Source organism: Aquarana catesbeiana, linkage group LG06 (assembly GCF_042186555.1).
Source record: "Aquarana catesbeiana isolate 2022-GZ linkage group LG06, ASM4218655v1, whole genome shotgun sequence".
Taxonomy (NCBI): domain Eukaryota; kingdom Metazoa; phylum Chordata; class Amphibia; order Anura; family Ranidae; genus Aquarana; species Aquarana catesbeiana.
This window is the reverse complement of record NC_133329.1, coordinates 94,720,240-94,740,762: the sequence shown is the minus strand read 5'-3', so window position 1 is coordinate 94,740,762 and position 20,523 is coordinate 94,720,240. Positions and strand designations below refer to the sequence as shown.

General features: G+C 45.0%; 1 protein-coding gene and 1 long non-coding RNA gene across 2 annotated transcripts in view; one reads left to right on the top strand and one right to left on the bottom strand.

Annotated features, from left to right (window-relative positions):
• Nucleotides 1–20,523, bottom strand: part of SYNGR3 (synaptogyrin 3) — a 139,412-nt gene that overhangs the window by 49,090 nt on the left and 69,799 nt on the right. The gene's annotated exons all lie outside the window — the stretch shown is intronic.
• LOC141147655 (uncharacterized) lies at nt 561–19,001 on the top strand. Its single transcript, XR_012245082.1, has 3 exons — nt 561–626; nt 1,121–1,363; nt 17,861–19,001. It is a non-coding gene; the product is annotated as an uncharacterized lncRNA (long non-coding RNA).

Below are 20,523 nucleotides of genomic sequence, written 5' to 3'. Positions count from 1 at the left end.
GGATTTCAGCAGAGAGGAAATGTGGGGCGGGGGATTTCAGCAGAGAGGCGATGTGGGGGAGGGGGTTTCAGCAGAGAGGTTGGGGGGGGGGGGTTAGCAGAAAGGAGAGGTGGGGGTAATTTGTGCAGAGAGGAGAGCTGGGGAGTTAGCAGAGAGGAGAGCTGGAGGGGTTGGAGGGAAGAGGGGAGGGGGGTTTTAGCAGAGAGGGGAGGTGGGGGGGTAATTTGTGCAGAGAGGAGAGCTGGGGGGTTGGAGGGAAGAGAGTGGGGGGATTTTAACAGAGAGGAGAGGTGGTGGGATTTTAGCAGAGAGGAGAGCTGGGATGGGGGGGTTAGCAGAGAGGAGAGCTGGGGGGTTAGTAGAGATGAGAGCTGGAAAAGTGTGTGTGTGGGGGGGGATTTATGCAGATAGGGGATATCTACTTATTACCATTATTTGGTCCAGCTGTACTTTTCTACTCTAAGGAAGGTGTGGTTGGGTGTGGAGTTTGGCAAGGTTGGGGCCAGGGTTGGGTGTAGTTGGGGCCAGGTTTGGGCATGGTTGGGGGCGGGTTTGGGTGTGGTTGGTTGTGAGATGTTGGCCGGGGCAGGAGAGTTATTCGCTGAGAAAAAAAGCCCTGCATAAAGGTGAGTGGGGACACCCAAAACTTCCAGATGGAAAGGAACAGAGATGGGATTATGACAGGGAGATCTCAATGCTGGAGTATTCAAGACATATAAGAAGTCAGGAGCCAGCTCAGCCCTCCCAGCTCCTCCTATAACTTGCATATCACTTTTGGGTAGACCGTTCCTTTAATGGGCACACATCCAGAAAATATGGGAAATGAGTCAGTAAATAGCAGAAGCCATTATACATTTTGAATGACTGCAAGATTTATGTAACGCACATTTTTACACTCTTGCTGTCTTGGTGAGAGCTTGTACGTCAGACTATGACAGTGGTCACCAAGATAGGAAGCGAGAAGAAATTTCCCAATGGAGACACAGACAGCAATAATGATTTAGACAGACACCCTAACCCTTCCTCACTCTATAAAAACAAAATGAAAAGTTATGAAAAAGTTAAAGTGGAAGGTCTCTTGTGCAGAGGATTTCTTGTTATTTTTTTTAATTTTTTCCAGTGGCTGCACAGCCTCCCTCCTGCCGCCATTCAGGCCTAGGCCAAAATGACACATCCAACAGTGCCGTGGGAGACTCCGTCACACATCCCAGAAGGCAAATTTACAGAACGGCGGATCCTCATATATTATCGGGGCTGTCTGGACCTGGAAAAGGCAGCCTACTGAGAAAGACCAAGATGGCGGTGTACAACACAGACAGCTGAACAGTGAATCGCTGCAGGACAACACTAATCTGCAGGGCAGGTGAGTGTGCTTTTTTTTTTTTTTTTTTTTTATAACAAACAGAGGTGCTTTATTGAGAGGTACAGTATAACTGAAAAAAAAAAGCGATTTAGTTCCATTAGCGTTATTTACAAGGGTGATGCACATCCATAACATAGTTAGTAGGAACCATCAAGAACCATTGTAAGATCAGTACACAACATAAAATAGTGCAAATTATGAAGCAGTAATACATTACACATCAGTGCCAAAAATGAAAAAAAAAGAAAAAGAGGAACCTTCTATGTTAGAGGAGAGGCTCGCCAATGCCTAAGTACAACACAAAATGAGAGTGTGCATTTTTAATGGAACAAAGCATTACAGGTAAAGTGGGATGGAGGGGAGAAAAAAAGATGAGGGAGAGTGAAGTTCCCTAAAGAGGAGGGTAAAGTCTTCCTTTATAATTGTACCTACAGGTGAGCCTATAATAAGGCTTACCTGTAGGTACTGTAAATATCTCCTAAACCTGCACTGTTTAGGAGATATTTACTATATACGCCAACGTCATTGGTGCATGCCCGTGCAGTTTCTTCAGGGCCTGTGCTGTGACCGGCAGCTCCCGCGCGCATGCCAATCACAGCGCCGGAGCCCGTGAACGTGGAAGAAACTCGGGGGGAAAATGTCAGCCGACTCAGCAGTGTGCGGGCAACCGCTGCGAGAGCTTCGTTCTAAGGTAAGTATTTCATAATAAGATAGTATGCGATGTATACTAGCTCATTATGTCTTACAAGTTTTTTTTGTTTTTTTTTTTTATAGGGTTTACAACTTCTTAAGACCCTTTTTACACTGGGGCTGCGGCCGTGTTCGTGGTAATGCACTGATCGTTTTAGCGGTGCTTTACTGCTGTTTAAGTGGAGCTTTTCGCCCGCTAGCGGGATGCTTTTAACTCCAAAGAAGGATGTTAAAAACTCCCGTGTTGCGGCGCTTCCGAAGTGCTGCCCATTAATTTCAATGGGCAGGGCATTTTGGGAGCGCTAAATACAGCGCTCCCAACCCACCCCAAAAATGCTGCTTGGACTTTTCGGAACGTCCAGCAAGCGCACTGCCCCAGTGTGAAAAGTCACACTTGAATGTATTGGAGGCAGTTTTCAAGCGCTTAGCAGAGGCTATTTCCAGCACTAATGCGCCTGAAAAAAACCGCCCCAGTGTGAAAGGGGTCTTAATGGTGGCCATACACACTTTGATAACCAATCAATTTATTTTCCAATAATTCTCTTCCAATAGGAAAAATCAGTCTATATTCATCAATACATTTAATCAATATGCCACACACAAGGAATTGAATTACAATCAATAGTTAAGATATGTTCATAACTTATGAACATAAATTATTGATCTCTATTTCCACCATGTAATCTTATAATCTGAATAAACAAAATATGATTGTATTTATGAACAAAGTATCTCAGTTTGCAGACTGATGCAAAACAATTGATAATATTCCACCCCAAGTGATCAACTTGGTTTGATGGAATCCGATTGAAATTGAGTCTACCGATAAAAAAATCGAAGCATGCTTGGCTACCACTATATGAAGAACACACAGGAACTTTAATGGCATCCCAGTCCATAAAGACATGGATGAGCGGGTTTGGGATGGAAGAAATTGACTGGCCTGCATAGAGTCCTGATCTCACCCCAATAGAACAGCTCTGGGATGAATTAGAGTGGAGACTGTGATCCAGGCCTTCTCGTCCACATCAGTGCCTAAATTCACAAATGCGCTTCTGGAAGAATGGTCAAACATTCCCATAGACATACTCCTAAACCTTGTGGACAGCCTTCCCAGAAGAGTTGAAGCTGTTATTGTTGCAAAGGGTGGGCCAACTCAATATTGAACCCTACGGACTTAGACTGGGATGCCATTAAAGTTCATGTGCGTGTAAAGGCAGGTGTCCCAATACTTTTGGTGACATAGTGTATCTTCAATTAGGCAGATATATTCATATAAGGCTCAGTTTACACTGATGGGACATAGGATCTGACTTGTGAGGCCCCACGTCGGATGACATGTGAAATTCAATGTTTACCTATGAAAGCTGTCTTAACTGATACTACACAAGTCTGTCTAACTTTAGAAAAGGTTCCTACTTTGGTCCGACTTTGATATGACTGCAATGCCATAGAGTGTAAAAAGTCACATCAAAGTCGTATCAAAGTTGGATTCCAAAGTTGCACTGAAAGTCGCACGGTTTTTGGGTCGGACTACTGTGAACTGAGCCTTTAAGACCCCTTTCACACCGGGGCGGTTTTCAGGCGCTTCAGCACTAGAAATAGCCTCTGCTAAGTGCCTGAAAACTGCCTCCTATTCATTCAAGTGTGCCTTTTCACACTCAGACGGTGTGCTTGCGGTACTGGAAAAAAAAGTCCTGCGAGGAGCATCTTTTGGGCGGGTTGGGAGAGATGTATTTAGCGTTACCGAAACGCCCCTGCCCATTGGAATGAATGGGCAGCGCTTTCAAAGCGCCTTAAAATCGCTTGCAAAGCGCCGGAAAACAGGAGTTTTTAACCCCTTTTTGGGGTTAAAAGCGCCCTCGCCAGGGGCCGAAAAGTGGCGCAAAAGCGGCGCTTTAGCACTGACGTGGCCGCAGCCCCAGTGTGAGAGGGGTCTAAACACTTTATCTATAATTCTATAAATGACTCCTAACAATCAATGCTGGCTGGTAGAATAGACTCAGGAGTGACTCTATGTACAGTACATTGTGAACTTCAATGTATTACCTAATATAGAGAGGAAGGTCTCTTTTTAACATTTTATCTCCTCAAGTCATCTGCTTGTCAGTTAATTTGTGAAATCGATAGGACACACAGCTGGCCTCAGATAACAGCGTTCTTATGTAAAACAAAATATATACTGTATCAAGGCAAAAGATCATTTAGACAGTAACGCATGGAAACAGCTATTATCTGATCTCAAAAAAATACATCAACATAAGTGTAAGTCCTAAGTGGATGACAGTTAGTGCCGGTTCACACTTGTGCGATGCGGGAACCCTGCGTACCCACTGCATCATACCCGACTCGCACGGCAGTTCACACTGCCATATACAAACTGCATGGAGTGTCGATACATTGTTAATGACACCCCAATTTCAGCTCGCATATCGCAGTGCGAACTGTCAGTTCGGATATGAATCGGATCGCATAGGTATGAACACACATGCAATCCGATTCTGGTGCCAACCGAAAAAAAGTGTCCTGTGCAAGTTTAGTCCGAATGCGATGTGATTTCAGGCATACTATCTGTATAGCTGAAATCGCAGCGCACGGACATCGCATGTCATTTGCACTGCAGTGCGGTTGCGAATCACATGCGATCTTGCACCATGCAACAGTGTGAAGCGGCACTGAGTTTGGTAAAGCACTGAGTATCAAAAACAACAAATTTTTGTGGACAGTTTACTAGCTGGAATGGTATCAGCTGATTGTAGAAAAGCCAACGTGACACCAATATTTAAATAAGGGCCGAGATATATCCCTGGGAACTACAGGCCAGTTAGCCTAACAGCAATAGTATGCAAATTATTGGAGGGGATGATAAGAGACTATATACAAGATTTTAGTAATGACAACGGTATCATTAGCAGTAATCAGCATGGATTCATGAAGAATTGTTCTTGCCAAACCAATCTATTAACCTTCTATGAGGAGGAGAGCTGCCATCTAGATAAAGGAAGGCCCGTAGACTTGGTGTATCTGGATTTTGTAAAGGCATCTGATAATGTTCCCCATGAACGTTTACTGTACAAACTAAGGTCTGTCAGCATGGACCATAGGTTGAGTACATGGATTGAAAACTGGCTACAGGGGCGAGTTCAGAGGGTGATGATAAATGGGGAGTACTCGGAATGGTCAGGAGTGGAAAGTGGGGTCCCCCAAGGATCTCTCCTGGGAACAATACTGTTTAATTTTTTTCATAAACGACCTGGAGAATGGGAGATAAACAGCTCAACCTCAGTATTTGCAGAGGATACTAAGCTAAACAGGGCAATAACTTCTACCGTGTTTCCCCGAAAATAAGACCTACCCCAAAAGTAAGACCTAGCGTTATTTTCCAGGAGGGCTGCAATATAAGCCCTACCCCGAAAATAAGCCCTAGTTTAAAATGCTTGTAAAATACTATAACCCACTCTATTACAGTAGTATATAATGTACAATGTGTGTGTTTCTGTAATACAAATGTGGGGAAGAGAGCTCCAGCGGGTCACAGAAGCGCAGAGCGGCACTATAACGAAGGTATTTGGCACAATTATATTACATAAACACACACATTGTATATTATATACTACTGTAATAAAATGGTTTATAGGATTTTACAAGCATTTTAACTCAGTTCACACTGGGGATACCTGTCAGGCAGGGGAAGAGAAGACAGCACATTACATGGTAAGACCTACCCCGAAAATAAGCCCTACTGTGTCTTTGTTGCCAAAATTAATATAAGACCCGGGCTTATTTTCGGATGAACACGGTACGCAAGATGTGGAAACCTTAAAAGCAGACCTAAACAAATTAATGGGGTGGGCAACTACATGGCAAAAAAGGTTTAATGTTGAAAAATGTAAAATAATGCATTTGGGTGCCAAAAATACGAATTCATGTTACTCACTAGGGGGAGAACCTCTGGGGGAATCTAGGATGGAAAAGGACCTGGGGGTCCTAATAGATGATAGGCTCAACAATGGCATGCAATGCCAAGCTGCTGCAAGCAAATCCAACAAAAGACCGACATGCATTAAAAAGGGGCTTCATTCCAGAGATAGAATGGTAATTCTCCCACTCTACAAGACTCTGGTCCGGCCGCACCTGGAGTATGCCGTCCAGTTCTGGGCTCCAGTCCTCAGGAAGGATGTGCTGGAGAGAGTCCAGAGAAGGGCAACAAAGCTAATAAGGGGGCTTGAGGATCTCAACTATGGGGAAAGACTACAAGAATTGAACTTATTCTCTCTGGGGAGGAGACGCTCGAGAGGAGATATGATATCGATGTACAAATACCGTACTGGTGAGCATAGGGAAAAAACTTTTCAGTGAAAGGGAATTTAAAAAAGACACACAACCATTCACTAAAATTAGAAGAGAAGCGGTTTAACCTTAAACTATGTAGAGGGTTCTTTACTGTCAGAGCAGTAAGGAAGTGGACTTTTCTTCCACATGCAGTGGTATCAGCAGGGAGCATCGATAATTTCAAAAAACTATTAGATGGGCATCTTAAAGACCACAACATACAGGGCTATAAAATGTACTATTGACATAAACACACACACACAGGTTGAACTGGATGGACTTGTGTCTTTTTTTTTTCAATCTCACCAACTATGTAACTATGTAACTGCCATTTTATGTTTCATAAAAATTTTCACCTTTACATTTTTTCATAATTTTTTTTTGCATCTCAGTGCTGCTGAGATCTTCCAGCCCCTTTCAGCCACTTCCAGTCTACATAAATCACCCCAGCATCAGCTGATCATCATTGTTCTCAAATAGCTACCTGAGTACCCTGCCTGTGCAATCTATGCCTGCATGCTTGTATCTGGAAAACACTATACGAGCTTCAGTTTTCTTGAAGCCCAAAAACATGCCCTTTATTTCCAGGCTGGGAATGTTAAAGTAGAACTAAGCCTAGGTTCACATTGGAGCGATTTGTCATGTGATTTGAGAGATCAAATCACATGGCAAGTCGCAGCCTACTGGAGGCAATGGCACTGTTCCAATTGGGGCGACACTGATTTTGCGGCGCCGCACCGATTCGCAAAAGTAGTTCCTGCACTACTTTTGCTGATTTCAGGTGCGACTTCAGTAGACATCTGTGCATGAAGCCGCACAGATGTCTATCAAGTAGCAGCTGAAATCGCGCTGACCTTGCTACTTTGAAGTTGCGCTACTTTAAGTGAAGTAGCGCGATTTCAAAGTAGCATCAATGTGAACCAGGGATAAAGGCAAAACTTTTTTTTTTTCATTTTGGATAGAGTAAGAGAGGGTTATAACCCATTGGGGAGATTTTCCTTCACTTCCTGTCCCATAGCCAAGACAGGAAGTGGGAGGAAATCCCTCCAAAGTGGTTATCACTAGAACTAGCGTCCCCTTTGGAAGATTTCTCCTCTATTCTGGAATTTGGCATCTGAGATTTTCTTTTACATTCACTTTTGGTTATAACGGTAAACGTGACAGAGAGGCTGATTCTCCCCTCAACAAGGATGCAGACAGCAATAAACTCCAGACAGTTTTGCCTTTAGTTATACTTTAAATACAGATCCTATGGGTGGTGCTGGCTGTAGCTTTAAACAAGCACCTAACAAGGTTCATTAAGCTTTAAGGCTCCATTCACACCTGAGCATAGTGATTTACTGGCGTTTTTTGGGCATTTTTTAAAAGCGTTTTTGTAACTTTTTACAAGCATTTTTAAAGCGTTTTTTGAAGTGTATTACAAGCATTTTACAGCTTCAAGTGTTTTTGTTTAGCCAATAGAAAGCACTAGGGGGAGAGAGGGAGAGGAAATTATGGGTAGAGAGCTGTAATTTAAGCAGAATGCTCAAGTCAGGCGATTCTTTTGAAGTCTATGGGGCCAAAAACGCTTGTAATCTGCCAAAAAGAAGCTCATGTACTCCTTAGAGTAAAAGGCATTTTGCTTCAGGTGACAGAATGCTCAGATGTGAACAGGGGCCATTGAAATGAATGGGATTTGGCTTGTTGAGCGTTTTAGAACTAAAAGCTTCAAGCAGAAAATCGCTCAGGTGTGAACGGGGCCTTGGCAATATTTACTGGTACAGAGAGTGAAACAGATCTTACTAACAGGAGAAATGCCTATTCCTGGATGCGTTTTTGGAAAAGCACTACAAACTCAGTAGAACATGCAATGCACTTGTCATGCCTAGGGATGAGCTTCGTGTTCGAGTCGAACCCATGTTCGACTCGAACATCGGCTGTTCGATCGTTCGCCGAATTGCGAACGTTATGGGCCGTTCGCGCTAAATTCGTGTGGCGCGTCACGGCCCATAATTCACTGCGGCATCGCAGTGCATTGCTGGCTGATGATTGGCCAAGCATGCACTATGACCCGCATGCTTGGCCAATCACAGCGCCGTCAGTAGAGAGAGCTGTAATTGGCCAAAGCCAGGGTGGCTTTGGCCAATTATGGCTCAGGGGATTTAGTACACACCCCACACTATATAAGGCCGCCTGCACGGCGGCCCTGTGTAGTGTGTGTTCCGGTGTGCTGAGAGATAGAGAGAGAGAGAGACAGTGTCATTTGATTTGAGTTAGATAGATTAGGCAGAACAGTCAGTCAGTTAGCTGCACTTACAGTGTATTGTGTATATATATGCATCCCAGGTGTTGCATATATATATATACACTGTATTCAGTTTAGCTAGATCCGTTCCTGTTATCTTCTAGACTATTTACATTTAGTGCAGTGCGTCCTGCTCACAGTGTTCAGCTAGATCCGTTCCTGTTATATTCCTACTGACAGGCAGGCTTGTCTTGTTACAGTATATAAAGCTACCTGAAGAAAATTACTGGTGTTCTATTTGATCCTATTAGTACCACGGTCAGGCAGCTAGACTATTTACATTTAGTACAGTGCGTCCTGCTCACAGTGTTCAGCTAGATCCGTTCCTGTTATCTTCCTACTGACAGGCAGGCTTGTCTGGTTACAGTATATAAAGCTACCTGAAGAAAATTACAGGTGTTCTATTTGATCCTATTAGTACCACGGTCAGGCAGCTAGACTATTTACATTTAGTACAGTGCGTCCTGCTCACAGTGTTCAGCTAGATCCGTTCCTGTTATCTTCCTACTGACAGGCAGGCTTGTCTGGTTACAGTATATAAAGCTACCTGAAGAAAATTACAGGTGTTCTATTTGATCCTATTAGTACCACGGTCAGGCAGCTAGACTATTTACATTTAGTACAGTGCGTCCTGCTCACAGTGGTCAGCTAGATCCGTTCCTGTTATCTTCCTACTGACAGGCAGGCTTGTCTGGTTACAGTATATAAAGCTACTTGAAGAAAATTACAGGTGTTCTATCCCAGCTTAGTGCAGCTACAGGCCATTAGTATGTCTGGAAGGCCAAGAAGGAGAGGCAGACAGTCACAAGCCAATAAGAGAGGGCAAGCAGGCTCTGTGTCTAGTGCTGGTCGTGGAGACGGTGCATCCTCATCAGCACGTGGCCATGGGACACGCTTGGCCTTTTTTTCGGCAGCTGGCCGTGTTGAGCCGCAACATGCGGAAGACTTGGTCGAGTGGATGACCAAGCCGTCCTCATCCTCTCTCACCCATGCCCAGGGTGCTTTGTCTGGCAAAGCAGCGGCCTCTTCCCTCAGCTCAATGTCATCAGTGACTCCTTCCCTAGCTCCATCATGTCCCCATGAGGATTCCCTCGAACTGTTTGACCACAGTGTTGGGTACATGCTCCAGGAGGATGCCCAGCGTTTGGAAGGCTCTGATGACGATACTGAGCTCGATGAAGGCAGTAACATGAGCACGGACAGAGGGGGTGCCCAAGAAGGACAGCAATCTGGCAGTCATGCTCCCCCTGCTGCAGCATACTGCCAGGTTTGCTCCAGTGATGAGGAGGGAGGGGATGATGAGGTCACTGACTCAACGTGGGTGCCTGATAGGAGAGAGGAGGAGGAGGAGGAGGAGGAGGAGGAGGCGGCGGCACATCACCAACGAGGCAGGATGCCCTCCAGGGGCCAGCCTAAGGGCAGCACATTGACTGCATCACACCCCAAAGCTCCACATGTGCAGGGCGCTGCAGTCTCTGCGCGTTATTCAAAAAGTTCTTTGGTGTGGGCCTTTTTTGAGACGAGTGCATCAGATCGCACCGCTGCTATTTGCAACATATGTCTCAAGCGTATCTCGCGTGGCCAAAACATCTCCCGCTTGGGTACCACATGCTTGACCAGACATATGTTGACCTGCCATGCAGTTCGTTGGCAAGCGTATCTAAAAGACCCACACCAAAGAACAAAGAGGATCTCTCCTTGCTCCTCATCAGCTGAGATTTCCAACCCCACTAGACCTTCAGTCCTCTCTGAGACCTGCAGTGAGAGGAATGAAGGTGTAGAATTAGGTGTGTCACAGCCAAGTACTTGTGGGCAATCTGCTTTTGGTACACCGACGTCAGATTGTACCAGGCAAATTTCCCTGCCCCAGCTGCTGCACCGCCGAAAGAAGTTTGCTCCCAGCCATCCACATGCCCAGCGGTTGAATGCTAGCTTGGCAAAATTGCTAGCACTTCAACTGCTGCCTTTTCAGTTGGTAGACTCTGCCCCCTTCCGTGAGTTTGTGGAATGTGCGGTTCCTCAGTGGCAGGTACCCAAACGCCACTTTTTCTCACGGAAGGCGATTCCGGCTCTCTACCGGCATGTGGAAGGCAATGTCCATGCCTCGCTGGACAGGGCGGTCAGCGGTAAGGTGCATATTACCGCTGACTCATGGTCCAGCAGGCATGGACAGGGACGTTACCTAAGTTTCACGGCGCATTGGGTGACTCTGCTGGCAGCTGGGAAGGATGCAGGACAAGGTGCAGTAGTGTTGGAGGTTGTTCCGCCACAACGCCTCCAAAATGCTGATTGTGACACACCTCTCTCCTCCACCCCCTCCTCTTCTTCTTCCTCCATGGCCTCTTCCTCGGAACCAGCGGTGCTCCGTAGGCGTTCAAGGGGCTACGCAAGTACGCAGGCCAAAAGATGCCATGCGGTGCTTGAGCTGGTGTGCTTGGGGGACAGGAGCCACACTGGGGCAGAGGTTTTGTCAGCTCTGCAGGGGCAGGTTCAGAGGTGGTTGACGCCACGCCAACTTAAGGCAGGAATGGTGGTTTGCGACAATGGCACCAACCTCCTCTCTGCCCTCCGACAGGGACAAATGACCCATGTGCCCTGTTTGGCTCACGTCCTTAACTTGGTGGTGCAGCGGTTCTTGGGCAGGTACCCGGGCTTACAGGATGTCCTGAGGCAGGCCAGGAAAGTCTGTGTGCATTTCCGCCGGTCATATAATGCCAGTGCTCGGCTGACGGACCTCCAAAAGGAGTTTAACCTGCCCAAGAACCGCCTAATCTGTGACATGCCCACCAGGTGGAACTCAACGTTGGCCATGCTGCAGCGGCTGCACACGCAGCAGAGGGCCATCAATGAGTACCTGTGCGACTATGGCACCAGGACAGGGTCAGGGGAGCTTGGTTTTTTTTCCCCACGCCAGTGGGCCATGATCAGGGATGCATGCACTGTCCTGTCACCATTCGAGGAGGCCACGAGGATGGTGAGCAGTGACAGTGCATGCATCAGTGACACTGTCCCCCTTGTCCACCTGTTGGAGCACACGCTGCGTGGAATAATGGACAGGGCACTTGAGGCAGAACAGAGGCAGGAAGAGGAGGACTTCCTTAGCTCTCAAGGCCCCCTTTATCCAGACAGTGTTCCTGCGTGCCCGCCGATCACACAGGAAGAGGACGAGGAGGAAGAGGAGGAGGAGGAAGATTGTGTCAGTATGGAGGTGGAGCCTGGCACTCAGCATCAGCAGCAGTCTTTAAGGGATCAGTCCCAAGAAACACATGGACTTGTACGTGGCTGGGAGGAGGTGGCTGCGGACCATGTCGTTCTTAGTGACCCAGAGGACTCCGGACCGAATGCCTCAGCAAACCTACGCTGCATGGCCTCCCTGATCCTGCAAAGCCTGCGTAAGGATCCTCGTATTCGTGGTATCAAGGAGAAGGACCAATACTGGCTGGCAACCCTCCTTGATCCACGTTACAAGGGTAAGGTTGCGGACCTTATCTTGCCATCGCAGAGGGAGCAGAGGATGAAACATCTTCGGGAGGCCTTGCAGAAAGGTCTGTGCAACGCGTTCCCAGAGACTGGGAGGTTACAAACTCCTGTTTCTGGACAACGTGTTGCTGAGGCTTCGGTCAGTCAAAGAAGGAGCGGTGGAGAAGGTGGCCGTCTGACCGATGCGTTCAGACAATTTTTTGGTCCGCAGCCCCAAGGTATGATCGGTTCCAGCAACCATCGCCAGCGTCTGTTTTACATGGTGCAGGAATACCTAGGGGCAAGATCAGACTTGGACACCTTTCCCACCGAAAATCCTCTGGGTTACTGGGTCTTGAGGATGGATCACTGGCCAGAGCTTGCACAGTATGCAATTGAGCTACTGGCCTGTCCTGCATCCAGCGTTCTTTCGGAACGCACATTCAGTGCTGCTGGAGGCGTGGTAACCGATCACAGGGTGCGTCTGTCCACCGACTCGGTCGATCGGCTGACCTTCATAAAAATGAATGAGTCTTGGATCACCACCAGCTACCAAGCACCTGATGCTGATGTAACCGAATAATTTTTTTTGAAATCTCAGATCCCTTCAAAGACTGCCTATGCTGATGCTGAGTGACTATCCCTGAGTAATTATCCTCTTCCTCCTCAATCATCACGCTGATAGCTTGTAAGAACATTTTTGGTTCTGGGCGCCACCACCAGTGCCTAAGGCACAATTTTTCAGCCCCTGTTTAACAGGGGCGTGTAATTACAATTTTTGATGTAATACTTTGCAGCAGGGCTGGTTCCTGCATTCCAACTAGAGTGTCTGTGAGGGGTTGCAGTGTTGTGGCACCAGCACCAGTGCCTAAGGCCCAATTTTTCTGCCCCTGTCTAACAGGGGCGTGTAATTACAATTTTTGATGCAATACTTTGCAGCAGGGCTCGTTCCTGCGTTCCAACTAGAGTGTCTGTGAGGGGTTGCAGTGTTGTGGCACCAGCACCAGTGCCTAAGGCCCAATTTTTCTGCCCCTGTCTAACAGGGGCGTGTAATTACAATTTTTGATGCAATACTTTGCAGCAGGGCTCGTTCCTGCGTTCCAACTAGAGTGTCTGTGAGGGGTTGCAGTGTTGTGGCACCAGCACCAGTGCCTAAGGCCCAATTTTTCTGCCCCTGTCTAACAGGGGCGTGTAATTACAATTTTTGATGCAATACTTTGCAGCAGGGCTCGTTCCTGCGTTCCAACTAGAGTGTCTGTGAGGGGTTGCAGTGTTGTGGCACCAGCACCAGTGCCTAAGGCCCAATTTTTCTGACCCTGTCTAACAGGGGCGTGTAATTACAATTTTTGAAGCAATACTTTGCAGCAGGGCTCGTTCCTGCGTTCCAACTAGAGTGTCTGTGAGGGGTTGCAGTGTTGTGGCACCAGCACCAGTGCCTAAGGCCTAATTTTTCAGCTCCTGTTCAACAGGGGCATGTAATTACAATTCTTGATCTAATATTTCACAGCAGGGCCCTGTGAGGGCTTACAGTGTTGTGGCCACAGCAACACCTAAGGCCCAAATTTCTGCTGAGTATATAGGGCAGGACCCTACTTTCAAACATCTAACTTACAAACGACTCCTACTTGCAAACGGAAGGAGACAACAGGAAGTGAGATGAAATCTACCCCTAGGAAGGGAAATTCTTTCCTGTAAGAGTTAATATGGGAAAACAATTTCTCCTTTCCACTGATGCTTTCCAATCCTTGTTCCACAAAAAAACCCAAATTTTCAAAAAACATTTTTCATTGGGACAAAAAAGTGAGGTGAAATCTTCTGAAGAGGAGGAAAGACAGCAAAACAAATGTCACAGGGGTGATAACCCTTCCCTATGTTTTCCAAAAAGCTTAGAAAAGATTTTTTGGCTGGAGCTAAACACGTTAAAAATGTTCAAAATTACAAACAGATTCTACTTAACAACAAACCTACAGTCCCTGTCTTGTTTGCACCGCCTGTATACTGCTGTTCAGAGTATATAGGGCCTGGTGGCCCCACACCTTTCCTTATTTTAATTTGGGTGCGGAGTTCCCCTTAATATCCATACAAGACCCAAAGGGCCTGGTAATGGACTGGGGGGTACCCATGCCGTTTGTCTCACTGATTTTCATCCATATTGCCATGACCCGACATGACATTAAACCCGCAAGCAGTTTTAAATGAGATTTTTTCCTTTAAAAATGACATTTGGTGCAGGGACTGTTCTAAACATGGGAAACACGCGTCACTTTACAGGCATACTATAGACACACCCCAGGTACGATATTTAAAGGAATATTTCACTTTTTTTTTTTTACTTTAAGCATCATTAAAATCACTGCTCCCGAAAAAACGGCCGTTTTTAAAAGTTTTTTTTGCATTGATACATGTCCCCTGGGGTAGGACCCGGGTCCCCAAACCCTTTTTAGGACAATACCATGCAAATTAGCCTTTAAAATGAGCACTTTTGATTTCGAACGTTCGAGTCCCATAGACGTCAATGGGGTTCTAACGTTCGTGCGAACTTTCGGTCCGTTCGCGGGTTCTGGTGCGAACCGAACCGGGGGGTGTTCGGCTCATCCCTAGTCATGCCATTATTTTTTAACGGCACCTCCAACCATGGGTAGAAGCCTCACGTTTTGTTGCATGTTTGTTGGGCAACAAAACGTAGAATGCAAAACGCGTTTTTGCTCCGTGCCAAAAATAGGGAAGGTTGTTTAGGTCAATGGACTTCCCTATTCTGTTGTCTGACAAACGCACCAAAAAATGCGCTAAAAAAACGCGTCGCTTCATGCAGGTGTGAATGGGACCTCACTGCTAGAAGTGCCCTGTTGGAAAGATTTTTGTCCTAGCTTTACAGGCGGTACCTCCCGTCAACTGGACATGCTGCATTAAATTTTCTGCGGCTGCAACGCAAAACATTGCGGTTGTGGCATGTGAACAGCCCCCTCTGGCTGTATGGTAGACTTTAGATGGGCTATCAGGTCAACCGCCTATGTGAAAAAGGTCTAAATCTCTTGTCCCTGAAGCCTGTCCTTCTAAGGCAGGCGTCCTCAACATTTTTACCCCAGAGGAACCCTTCAAATACATTTCAGGTCTCAGGGAACCCATGCTAAAATTAATTCATGAGGGTGAGTGGGAAGAATGTCCCTCACAGTGGCGGTCAGAATGCCACCCTTACAGACAAATGAAAAATCACTGGTCTCATGTTGCTGGCTCTGCCAAGTGGTGTTGGCCCTGGAACAATGCAGGCATCATCAGATAGGAGGTCATCCAACCAAAGCTCAAAGAACCCCAACAACTTCTGGAGGAACCTTGATTGAGAATTAATGGTCTTAGGCCCCTTTCACACTGGGGCGGGGGGCGGCGTCAGCGGTAAAGCGCCGCTATTGTAAAACCGCCCCCGCTAGCGGCCTAGAAAGGGGTAAAAACCACCGCAAAGCACCTCTGCAGAGGCGCTTTGCCGGCAGTATAGCCGCGCTGTCCCATTGATTTCAATGGACAGGAGCGGTGAAGGAGCGGTGTATATACTTTCTTTCCCGTCCTGCTAGCGCACCGCTCCAGTGTGAAAGCCCTCGGGGCTTTCACACTGGAGAGACAGCAGCGGCTGTTTCAGGTCGGTTTGCAAGCGCTATTATTAGCACAATAGCGCCTGCAAACTGCCCCAGTGTGAAAGGGGCCTTAGGCATGTCTGAGTCAGTCTAGTTACTTGCTCCTATTATGTGACAAACATTGTGGTTACATTGTACCATAACCGCATATTGGAAAGCACCAAAATGTAACTGGGGATTTTTCAACTCACAGAAAACTGGGGGATTTTTTATTTCTATTTATAGAACACTTTTGATCTTCTTGGCCTTCACAAGTGTCCTCATAAATCTCCCAATTTGTCATTCTTCTGGAACCAAAACGTTTTTGTTTTTTTTTAATCCTTAGTTTTTTCTTTCAAGAAATAGGCATACAAGAACAAATAATCCAGCGTGCCCCTGGGAGACAGCAATACACTGCAGTGTACTGCTGTCTCCCAGGAGCACGCTGGATTATTTGTATCCTGAATATGCAGCGATGGGATTGTATTGAGCCTTCAGCATTGCTGATACTAAATCCAGGATCTAAGTGGTGCATCCGGTGTTGGCCCTCCTCCCTCTTATGGCTGCTCCCTTAATTAGGAATATTGTTTACATGCCCCTGCTGAGATATTTAGCTATATCTAATATACTTTCTTACTGCTGATTGAACTTTCTCATGCTACCCTGACTTGCATAATTTTGCATTCCAATTTAAGATAGAGAGACATATTTCCTTCTCTGTCTCATCTGTGAACCTTGGCCGTGTCCTGAGGAAGCCTAACAGTGAAACGCGTAGACATGCAAGGGCTCACTGCACAATAATCATAGATGCTATATGTTACAATTGTCATTGTTTTTTAGATATTGTATTTTTCAATAAATTTATATTTTTTATACTGCTATATCTTCTCCACTGGTTCTTAGCCTAAAAAGTCCGCCTCCCTGGTAATACTCAGTACTACCTTATTTTGTATCCTCAATGATTTATGGACGTGGCTTATTTTTGGTGCACTTTCCTCTTTTTTTTGTGAGTATTTGGAATGGTCAGGGGTCCCCCAGGGTTCTGTCCTGGGACCAGTCCTGTTTAATTTGTTCATTAACGACCTGAAGATTGGGGTAAACAGTTCATCTATTTGCGGACGATACTAAGCTAAGCAGGGCAATAACTTCTCCGCAGGATGTGGAAACCTTGCAAAAAGATCTGAACAAATTAACGGGGTGGGCAACTACATGGCAAATGAGGTTCAATGTAGAAAAATATAAAATAATGCATATGGGTGGCAAAAATATGAATGCAATCTATACATTGGGGGGAGAACCTCTGGGGGAATCTAGGATGGAAAAGGACCTGGGGGTCCTAGTGGATGATAGGCTCAGCAGTGACATGCAATGCCAAGTGGCTGCTAACAAAGCAAACAGAATATTGGCATGCATTAAAGAGGGGATTAATTCCAGAGATAAAACGATAATTCTCCCGCTCTACAAGACTCTGGTCCGGCTGCACCTGGAGTATGCTGTCCAGTTCTGGGCAGTCCTCAGGATGTACTGGAAATGGAACGAGTACAAAGAAGTGCAACAAAGCTAATAAACGGTCTGGAGGATATTAGTTATGAGGAAAGGTTGCGAGCACTGAACTTATTCTCTCTGGAGAAGAGACGCTTGAGAGGGGATATGATTTCAATTTACAAATAACATACTGGTGACCCCACAATAGGGATAAAACTTCTTCGCAGAAGGGAGTTTACCAAGACTCGTGGCCACTCATTAAAATTAGAAGAAAAGAGGTTTAATCTTAAACTACGTAGAGGGTTCTTTACTGTAAGAGCGGCAAGGATGTGGAATTCCCTTCCACAGGCGGTGGTCTCAGCGGGGAGCATTGATAGTTTGAAGAAACTATTAGATAAGCACCTGAACGACCGCAACATACAGGGATATACAATGTAATACTGACATATAATCACACACATAGGTTGGACTTTTCAACCTCACCTACTATGTAACTATGTAACTATGATGTCCTTATACCAACCAGTTCGTTGCAGGAGATATTTGAACTTGCCTTGACTGGTTAAAAGGACATTCAAATCTTCAAGGTTCAAAATGTTATTGGTGACCCTTTTATAACCTTTTATCTCTTCTATTTCACAGATGCCTGACTCTGTGGTGAGGGGGATTCTATATTTGTACCAACTGCTTCTCATTTCTGCAAAATCTTAGCACCTGGTGACCGGAAAAAAAACCCCATTCATGCTAGAACTGTATATATGTCTTCTTTTGTTTGGTATCTGATGTAAATCTATCACATAGCTGGGTATTAGGTGCTACAGATGGATAAAAGCATGAATGGGGAATAATGCAAGCGAAGGTACCAACAAGGCCATAGATGCAAGAGCAACCAGGATGATTTTTAGAAGTCATTCAAGACTTTCTGCTTGTAGCAAAGAAGCACCCCTCTGTCTTGGAGGATGGATGAGTTGGCCATTTTTCAACTTTCATGTGAACAACAAAAAAATTTGGTTCGTTTCGTTTCTTTACGTTTCCGTTGTTTCGTAACAATTCGTAATTTCGTAAGATGCGAGTTTTTATATTCAGACTCGTTCGTATTTTCGTAAACAGATATATTTTCGTTGATACGAAATGATTCGTAATTCCGTTAGTCTAACAATTCGTAATTTCGTAAGACGCGAGGTTTCATATTCGGACTCGTTCGTATTTTCGTAACAGTTATATTTTCTTTTCTACGAAATGATTCGTAATTCCATCTAATTATTTTTGATTCAAAATTCGTAATTTTGTTAGCTGATAATTTTCGTTTATTCGGTACACTACTCTTAATTTAGTAATTGTTACTTTTGTGAGTTTGCCTTACTTTTCGTACCTTCGTAGGAAATAAAGATAATAATAATCCTATGCTTGCTTTTCTAATAAGTCTTGTACTTACTCCAGTCCACTCCCTCAGTCACGAGACCTGACTCCGTCTCCTCCTTAACTGAATCTAAAAAGATTCATTAATGCAGTGTGACTCAGACACAAAAGGGATAAGCTGATTGGCTAAAGATATTAAGTAAGATACATCACTCACTAATACACTGCCCATTCGAATGAATGATTCGAGAACACGAAATTACGAACATACATATTAAGATATGTGAAGTGGGGGGAAAGAACTGCGCTAAACCGAAAAAAAAGGGAGAGTATAGCTACTAACACTCAAACAAACAAAGTGCAGGTAAATGTGCAAAAAATGAGTGTAGCGCTAAATGGTGAAATTGTTCAAGTGAATGCCTCTGTGGACTATAAAATGCACAGTGATGAAAATCACAAATGTGAATAAAAAAAGAGTGATAATGAGCCACTCAATCTGGGTGCATGTACAAAAGTGCTAAAACACAAAGCAGATCAGGAACATTGAACCATAATCACAATGTACATAAATAGTGGGTACACTCAAATACATACAAAAAGGAAAGTCCACTATCAAACAACAAAGCAAAAAATATTGTGTATTTCCAAAAAAAATATAAACACCAAAGTCCCAAAACTGACAAAAGGGGAAGGTCCACTTCCAAAGGCGATGAATGGCTGGTATGCAAATCAAATAATGGGGATACATGTGGGGGTATTTATTGTTGCTGGAGGGGATCTGTTTTTTGTGTGGAAATCTATTGTTGTTGGCAGAGGGTCTTTTGTTATTGGGGGGTCAAATGTTGCTGGAAGGGATCTACCGTTTAGGGAGGGGTCTTCTGTTGGACCTCAATGGAGGGTCCATATCTGTACCAAGGGCCCATGGAAGGTTAGACCATTGGGACCGGAATAAAAAATGAAAAAAGAGCTTCTTCATGCTCAGGTATGTCGGATCCTTTCCATCCCACCCTGTCTGGTAAGAAGTATTTATTTACAATTTTCCATTTGAAGAATTTTGGTCCAGTTCTGAACGTGTTTTACAGTCTGTTCCCGGGTTACATTGTTACACCATGTGTCACTGAGGACTTTCTATCAATCATTCAGACTGGACATAAGCTCTATAATCCATCATTACTTCCCGATTTGATGTTCATGAACATTTCCTTTCTTATTGGATTTGTATTTATTACATTTAGCGCTACACTTTGTATATTATATTCCCTTTGGACTTTGTTTTGGTGTTAGCAGCTTCACTTTTAGTGGTTTTGCGCAGCAATTTCCCCACTTCTTTTCACAAAAAAACAGGAAGCAACTGAAGAAATGTAAAAAAATGTTAAAAAGTTTAAAACAAGTCATTATAATATACCTTCCTATGAATATTTACAAAGGCTAGCAGCATATGGATTAGACATAGGGGTTGATTTACTAAAGGCTAATCCACTTTGCACTACAAGTGCACCGCAAGTGCAGTCGCTGTAGATCTGAGTGGAAGATCTGAAATGGGGGGAAGCTCTGCTGATTTTATCATCCAATCATGTACAAGCAAAAATTCAGTTTTTTATTTTCCTTGCCTGTCCCCCTCAGATCTACAGCGACTGCACTTCCAAGTGCACTTGTAGTGCAAAGTGGATTTGCCTTTAGTAAATCAACCCCATAGTGTTAATTGAAAGAGTTTAGTTCCACTTTAAGCCAGGTAAAAATACTCCTTTTAAGAAAATAGGATACATTTGGGCGGTCAGTCCACCCAAAGTGATATTTTGGTTACAGATGGAGGCTGCTTAGCTGAGTCTACTCAAATCTGCTGGTCTGGGGAAGATGAGGGGTAAGATGGAGAAAGGGTCCCATGCTTCTCCATACCTAGAAGTAAGGATATTTCTTCACATGCCCAGTGGCCAAACAGAATGTAA